The 8,597-nt window shown below is 47.3% G+C and overlaps 1 pseudogene; it reads left to right on the forward strand.

The window, feature by feature from the left end:
- The first annotated feature begins 8,227 nt into the window (after nt 1-8,227).
- LOC118614046 lies at nt 8,228-8,345 on the forward strand (annotated as a pseudogene).
- The last annotated feature ends 252 nt before the right edge of the window (nt 8,346-8,597 follow it).

Genomic DNA, 8,597 nt, shown 5'->3' on the forward strand with positions numbered 1-8,597 from the left:
TTGGTGGCCAGGGCTCTGTGGACTGGTGCCCTGATTTCTCTGCCAGGCATGATTCCACAGGACTAGAGCAAGCTGGGGTTATGCCATCAGCAGCTTCAGAAAGTCCCTGTCCGGACCAGGGCTGCTTCCTACTATAGACATAGGCTTCCGTCTCATCTAGGGTCCCCTTTGGGACGTATTGTTCCTTCTGGCTGTGACGCCATCACCTGCTTGTAGAAGGGAACTTGCCCATTCATGACAGCAGCTGTTGGGGAGAGACGTTTCATTGTTTACAAGTGTTCACATAAATAATGTGTGCTCCCGGCAGGAAGAAGGGGAGACCACGCTCCTGTGACACTTCTCAGGGAACAGGAAAGTTTTACCTTCCTTTTTAGATTAACTTCAGGTCACAAATATATGGGGACACATATGACGCACTGGAGTGGGTCCACGTACACACACCTGATATATAGGTAGATCATTTGCGGAGTGTACATACCACGTATAGTGACATGTTATATGGATGTGTATGTTACATGTGCACCTTACTATGAAGGCTGGTTGTAAGCACCAAATGTGGGGTTGGTTATACATATTCATGCACAATAATTATATGCCATATATGTACCTTCTTTGGACATGTGTATGCACATGTTTTTCATATACGCCCTCAGGTACGTAACATGTGTTCACAGTACTATGTATGAGATTTGTCTATAAATTTGTTGGGCAACCACGTGTATGTGTATGTGCTGTGTGTGTGTCTGTCCTCCTAAGTATGTGGTACATTTACTTTAAAGTCTTCCATAGACAGACAGCATGTGTGGGCATGGGCGTGTGAAGACGTGGACGTGTGGACACCAAGTGCCTATTTCTGTCTCTCTGAGTAAACTGCCACCTCCTGGCAGCCCTCCCTCAGCCCCGGCTTCCTCCTTCAATGTTTGTAAACAGCCCTGGCGCGTCCCTCTGTCCCAGCTTAGATACTGCACCTTTAGCTCTTCTAATCCTCCCATGATTCAATCCCCTAATCATGGAGCCTGATCTCTCTGGAATATCCGCTTGTAAAGGAGAGGGGATATGGCTGGTCCCATGGCTGTTGGGGCAGGGAGAGGACTCATTCCCAAACACTGCTGCCCCTTCTTCACCCTGCTCCCCCTGGAAGCCCTGGGATCTTTCCAGGTGGTGACAGAGCCTGGGACCAGGGACATTAGGACCTGCTCTGAGCCCTAGAGGTGGAGCCTAAGAGCCAGGCCCTGGGTCACCATGTGCTTCTAGCTAGGGTCACCTCTGCTACCTCTCCAGAACTGTGCTGCTTCTCTTAGGAAGCCTCCTCTAAGAAGCCCCTTGACCTCCCTCATGCTGCCCTCGATCGACCTACTGCTCTCTATTTGCTCATTCTTTCACTTCTACCAAACTAAAGTCTCCTTAGGCTTCATGTAGTTCATCCCGGACCTATTTATTATGCATTGGGAGGATAGAATGCATCTCTCCTCCTCGGGTGCCATCAGGAGGGATTTCCCCTGAGCACCTGGCCTCCTGCTCCAAGCCTTACTTCTGACCTCAAAGGAGGCGCAGCCACCTGCCTGGTGAGCTTGACAGGAGGAAAGGGCAGTCCATCCACACGTGACACAAACTCAGCATGTGGCTGAGCTTTACGGTGCTGCCATTGTCTATGGGGTGAGTCCAATTGGGGACTCATCCGCTTGCCATAACATACTTAACTACAACCTTCAGTGTACCTCTTCTTAGGAAAACTGGTATTTTTATCTCCATCCTCTAGAATTTTTATCTCCCAATTAGTTTCAAACTTGAGCGCATGTAAAATTTTGTTTTGTTTTTAATCGGTCTCCTCTACCCCCAGATTATTGACCCTCATTTTGTGCCAGGCACTGCACTAGGTAATGCGGACACTTTGACAATAAAGCAGGCATGGTCCCTGCCCTCATGAAATTCACAGTCCTATGGGGGAAGAGAACAGCAAGCATATGAATCGACATCTCATATATAATTACACCGTGGCCAGAGCTTTAGAGGAAAGGGACGGACTGATGAGGCAGATGCACAGGCTGAGAAGGTAAGGGTGTATATAGGCTGGTCAATGAAGATCTTTCCCAGGACAGACTAGAAAGATAAGGGCCAGTCTTGCAAAAAGCTAAGGAGAGTTCTGGGGTGTGAAATAGCATGTGCAAAGGCCCTGAGGTTGAGTATGGAGGGAATGTGGTGAGGCGTGAGGAAAGAGGACCAAGAGTGGAGGTTGGAGAGAGAGTCTGGCTCATCACTTTAGGCCACAGTAAGTAGATTGGGTTCTATTTGAAGTAGGCTGGGAAGACTTTGGAGGTCTGGGGTAGGAAAAGGACAGTGACATGATCCATGAGTTTAAAGAGTACTCTGACAGCCATAAGGCTAAGAGAGGGAATAGGCAGCAGCAGGGGGCTATTGCAGTGCTTCCTGGGAATAGCACCTGGGCAATCACTGAGCGGACACAATGCACACATCATCTCAAATCCTGGGCACAGCCAACAGAGTGGTGGTGATGGCTGGTGCCCTCTCCCGACCAGCAGCCACACACAGCGCTGGAGAACCGGGCTAGCCACACGGACACTAATACAACAAGCACAAGAAGACAACTTCTAGTTTCACAGCAGTGGTTTATAGGTGTTATCTCATTTTAATCCTCACCCCCACGAGGTAGGCACTGTTTTGTATCTCCATTTGTCAGACAGGAAGCTAAGGCACAGAGAAGTTAAGTATCTTACCCACAGTCTCACAGGCTTTCAGGCACCAAGCATGAGCGCACTCCTGACCACTACTACTGCTATAGAGGTTGGGGTACCTGTCTTCTGAAAGAGATGCATTTGGCTCATTGTGAAACGTTTTCCTTTGATGTCTTACAAAACTCGTTCTTAAACATTTAAAAAAGACAATAACTTAGCTCTAGTGTTTGCTTAGTTCATAAAAAAAAAAAGTGGAGTTTTTTTCCTTTCGGGGATGGTCCAGGGTGGGGCAGAAGAATGAGTGGGGCGACGGGCAGCACAGTTGCTACTCCTCCCCTAGCAATCTTTCAAAGCAGTCCTTTTTCCATGGTTGTTAAGATGATGATGAAAAGATGAAAGATGGAGAGGGAGGGGTACAGGGGAAGCATGTGAAGCCAGGAGCCACAGGGGTGTCTTTTTGATGTGCTCGCTTTCCTATCAGCTGGCAGTGCCCCCTAGTCCAAGCTCCCTCCCTCAGATGTGAGAACACAGGCAAGCCGTTAACAGGGGTCCTGTGTACCCCCAATGTCCCCGACATCGGGTCCTGACATCCCAGAAGGGGGGAAATGTAATTGCTGGAGATTTAATAGAATTGTCAAAAATATATGAAGTCAGCCTCTTGAATTGTGAAACACACTGAAAATGTTCTGTACTGGATAAGACATAGTCTCAAAGCAAGGTCATGATGGTCATCTCTTAACAGATACACTCCACTGTATCCATGTTATCTGTGCTCCCCCCAACACACACACACACACACACACACACACACACACACACACACACACTTACACACTTACACAAAGGATTACTTTTTTTTGCTTAGCCTATAGTTCAGAAACATGGATTCCCTACATCTGATCAGGCTTCCATGCAATAAAAAATACTCTACCTACCACAGTTTTTTTCTTCCAGTTCACCAATTCTCTTTTTAGCTGTGGTCAGTCTACTGTTTTTAATTGCAAAGACCATAACTTTCATTTGCAGAAGTTCTAGTTGATGCTTTTGTACACTTACATTTTTTTTTTATAATTTTCAAGTCTTTATTAATTTTTCTTGTCCTTTTATCTTGACTATTTAAAGCACACTTCTTTTGTAGTCTCCTTCGTGCTGTTCTCTTTTTGCTATTCTCAGGGTGCAAACCATCACCTTTGCTGTGTCGAGTTTGCTTCTGCTTCCACTCATTTATTGTAAGTTCATCTTCAGCAGGGTTTCCTCTGAGGGGGTCCTGCGTACTCCAGGTGGCGGAACAAGCTCTGCAGAGTGGTTGGGCTTTCCACTTGAGGGCTCCAGTGGTTCCCTAATTCTGCTGCCTGGGTTTTACATCAATTTTTGAGCTTGGAGTTCCCACCTGAGACTGCCTGCCCATATTCCTTTAAGTCTCACACCTCCACTTGGCACAAGCTTGAGCTTTCAGATTCTCACAGAAGGCTTTTTAAAACCCTGAGCAGAGAAGACATACCCCTTTTCTGGGCTGGTGGGTGAAGCTCTCTAGTCTCCTTTTCAGAGACTGTGGTTGCCTTTTAAGTGTCTTAGCTTTCTGCAAGGGTCCCCTTTCCAACATCCCACCATCATAAGCCCTAGGCCATATCTCCTGCTCCCATCTGGGCATTAAACCCCAGTCCCCAGCCCCACTAGCCTCTAACGGGGCTGGAAACAGCCATGGGCAGTGACAACGTCAGCCACAGCTGAGCTACATTCCTGGCTTGTGTTCTCTCTGATCCTGGACCTCAGAGTTCCCTTTTTCTAAGGTCAGCTCTGCATTTAAAACATTTTTAAGATGACATGTTAGCTTGTATGCAGCATTTGTCATATATATGCATCAGAAGGGAGAGTCCACATTAATTCAGTCTGCCATGTTATCAGAAGTTCAGGTTCTAAGATCTTTCCCCTCTGCATGTCCTTATTAACTTTTAAAGACTTTATGAACATAAGCTTTAGTGGCTACTGTTGTAGTCTCATTTATGGTAAGGAGAATCAAATATTTGTGGGTATATTTTAGCCACAGCAAGTTAGCACATACTGTAATCCCATCTTGCAAATGCAGAAACTGAATCAGCAAAACAATGTGACATGTTCAAGGCTGTAGACCTGGTGAGTGGTGGAATCATGTTCAAGTCCACATGCTTTCACTCATCTCATGCCTCCTAGTTCCTCAGGTGGGAAGACTTGAAATGGACAGTCACCATTGGGTGAACAAACAAATCCATGAGCAGCGTGGGTGGGCTTCCATTCGGGAAGGCTTCCTAAAAGAAGTGAACTTAGTAAGGTTCTCGAACAGCCAGCAGATTTCTTCAGACAGCCCACCTCTTCTTCAAGTCACTCAGTCTCCCTACTCCCCAGACTTTTTCCTACCTTGTCTCAAAGGGAGACATGTCTCAGTCAAAACATTCTGCCCACCTGGGCTGAGGAAGCCCTGCCCGGTCAGATCAGATGAGCATCTGGTATTTGTGGGCGTGTAAGTTTGGGCAGCCATGTAAACCATGTGCTGCTAAGACTACTCCTTGACCCTGAGTGTCTCCAGAGTCAGCCTCTCCCTCAAAGGCCTGCAGATCGTAAAATCCCAGGGGAGAGCCAATAGGGGGTAACTCACAGCTGGCTGGGCCAGAGCGCCGGAACTAGGTCTGCGCCGGAACTAGGTCTGCAGCCCCCCTTAGATAAAATGTTTCCTGAGACAGTGCGGGTAAGGCCACCGGAGGATCTGAAGGTCACTGGATCTATGAACAGTGATCTGAGCCTCTCAAAACACCCTGACATCACAGAATTGCCAGGGGATAGGAGGGGGCTCTGATAAGATATTGTTGACTTCGACCTTGGAGTTGAGAGGAGGATAGATCAGGAAGGGGAGGAATAGGAAACAGGGAGAAGAGTAGGTTCCTCAAACTCTAACGTGCTGAGAATCACAGTTGGGGGGACTAAGTGTGTGGTAATATGAGACCACTGTACCCTATTTACACTTTTCTATGAATCTACAGCTGCTCTGACGTAAAAAGTTTTCTTACTGGGCACAGACCTTGTTAAATGCAGCTTCTGTTTCAGATGGTCTGGGCAGGACCTTAACATTTGTATTTCTCATATGTTCCAGTTAGTGCTCATGATTTAAGTCCTTGGACCTCACTTTGGGGAGCAAGGGAGTAGAGGTACATGTGAGGGGTAGGGGGCCCACTGAACACTGACAGGAGGGAGGGGTGTAGGTGCGTACTTGTTGAAGCTCCTTCAAGGAGGCTGTTTGGTCCAGCAGATGGTGATGGTGATGATGATGATAACAACATGAAGGTCTTATGGTGGCTGGGGACAGGTTTGGCTCATCCACAATAATGGGCCCTGCAGAAATCATGTGATAGCTGGCTGACCCTCCTGCCTGGCTTACAAGCCAGCTCCTTCCATCTGCTCCTATGAGAAGGGCAATAGTGGGCATTTGATTGTGTGCCTAGCTGGAGTGAGTCATCCTGAAGCTTTAAGTGCCCCAGCTGACCCTGGGATTTTCCAAGGTGGGAGACCCTTCTCCATCATAGGGGAAGCTGGGAGCAGTGCCTGGGACATTGCTCACCTCCATAGGGATAGGAGCTATGATATGGCTGCTCTGCTCCTGGGAGCTGAGGGTGACACCTTAACTCCCTCAGCGTTCTCCTGAGGGTGGGCTTTCCTCCAGTTAGCCTACTCTGATGGCATCCCAGAAGGAGCAAGTCCAGTGGGAGTTGAGGTACCTGCTCCTAACTGTCCATGTGATCTTCCCGTCTCTGTGCCTAAGTTTCCTTAGCTGTCATTGTGGAGGTGACCAGGACAGTTTCTCTGAGCCCTTACAGCTCTAGCCATCTTGGGTCTAAGGTGGTACGTTAGGAACTAAGGTGTCTTCCGGTCACAGCCCTATGCTTCCCCAGCTCCTTGCTCTGCTCCCACCACCCACCCCCACTCATGCATGTGTGGCCCTGTGGCTTAGGCCAGCTGAGGGGTGAAGTGAAGGTGGGGGCTGAAATCCAACCTACCCCAACTCATGTTCCCGAGCTCAGGGCCGTCCTTCTAGAAGACATGCTAAGGAACCCTGGAGTCCCATTAGCCTCACTGCCATCATCTCAGACTTGAGTATAACGTGAACTCCTTAGAGGCATGAGCTAGCCTCATTCACACTGGTATCCCCAGCACCTCATCTGCCTGACACACTTTGGGCCTCCAGAAAGGTTTGGGCATGAATGAATACTAAAGGATTGGTTTTTGCAGGATCCAATAGGCTTGAGTAATTGTATAATATTCAATGTGGATGGTGACCTTGACTGCGTGCTAAGGGCTTTCCTATACTTGATGGTCCCAAATAAGCTTTATTAGAAAGTGGGGAAACCTCACTTGTCGAGTGCCTACTGGGTGCCAGAATAGCCACCCCTTAGAGAAGACTGGGATTTGTCAAGTGCCCTCCATGTAGCCCCTTTAAGCCTGCACGAGATGGCCATGGTCCTGGGGTTAACGAATATAACAGGGTTTCTCAGAGAGAAGCACATATTAATACTGATACAAGAGCTCAAACTATGGGAAAAATCTGGGACTCAAGAGAGTGAGTTTCTGGCCCAGGGTCACCACCTGGCAGTGGTGGACCTGTAGGGGCAAACCCCAGGTTGCCTGATAGCAAAGCCTGTGCTCTTTCAAAGAGCTTTGCAACGTGCCGGCTGAAGGCCATGAGCTTGTGCCACCATTGCCACTCCGCCAGGGCTGGCACCTTCCATTTCTGCCTTAAAACCTGTTCATGCTTTCCCTGCAGTGACGCCATCTTGAATACAATAGTTCCTGAGCTGTGTTCTTGCATCCCATGCCATGGAGACTGCACATAGTAAAAGCTCAGGAAACACTGCTGGGAGTTGTTTATTCTAAACACGTCTCCTCCAGCTCTGACAGGCTCTTATCTGAAGTACTGGCTGGGATTTAGCTTGGTAGGTATGATGGTGAGCTTTGTGTAGGACTCTGTAGAGAGAAGACAAATATGTGGCGTATATTTGGACATTCCCTTTCCATATCCACAATGTCACCACTAATCAATCATGGCTTTTCCTGGGGAGCAGAGAAAAGGTCTCAGAATCTTTCTCCATGCAGTGCTTCAGGCAATCCCCTGTCACTGGGAGTGGGCAGGGAGATAAAGCTACTTCCCTCTCTGCCTCTGCTGTGGGACCCACGCAGGGCCTGGGAGAAGTGTGAGGGTAAAGTTGAGAAGCAGTGTGGAACCACGTGGTGGAGGAAAGCAGCACAAGAGGGGGACAAAGGTGGGATGGCCTCTTCTTGGGGACCAGCATCTAATAGAGACCAAAATTCTCCCAGCTGGGTCTTCAAGAAACAATGAGATGCTGTAGAACCATCCATATTGTTGGAATGGTAGAATTACATTTTTTTTTAATGACTGAGTAATATTTCATTGTATATATGAACCATAACTTCTTTATTCAATCTTCTGTTGATGGCATTTAGGTTGCTTCTTAATTGTCAAAGAAGCAGTGAATTAAAAAAAAAAATGAGGCTGTGACCATGCTACCCTGAACAAGCCCGATCCCATCTGATCTTGGAAGCTAAGTAGGGTCAGGCCTGGTTAGTACTTGGATGGGAGACGCCTAGGAAGACCAGGTTCTGTAGGCATAAAAAATTAAAAAAATAAGGGATTATAAGCTGACAAGATCTTTGCAATCTGTGAGGTCAACCAAGGGTTGCTTCATCTAAATAAATAAACAGATAGGTAGGTAGATAGATAGATATAGATAGATAGATATAGATAGATAGATAGATAGATAGATAGATAGATAGATAGATATAGATAGATAGATAGATAGGAAAAAAATGAAAATAAAAATAAAATGAGAAAACCCAGCACTGCTGCTGATGTAACAAGGT

The sequence above is a fragment of the Rousettus aegyptiacus genome, unplaced genomic scaffold (assembly GCF_014176215.1).
Source record: "Rousettus aegyptiacus isolate mRouAeg1 unplaced genomic scaffold, mRouAeg1.p scaffold_m13_p_2, whole genome shotgun sequence".
NCBI classification, from domain to species: Eukaryota; Metazoa; Chordata; class Mammalia; order Chiroptera; family Pteropodidae; genus Rousettus; species Rousettus aegyptiacus.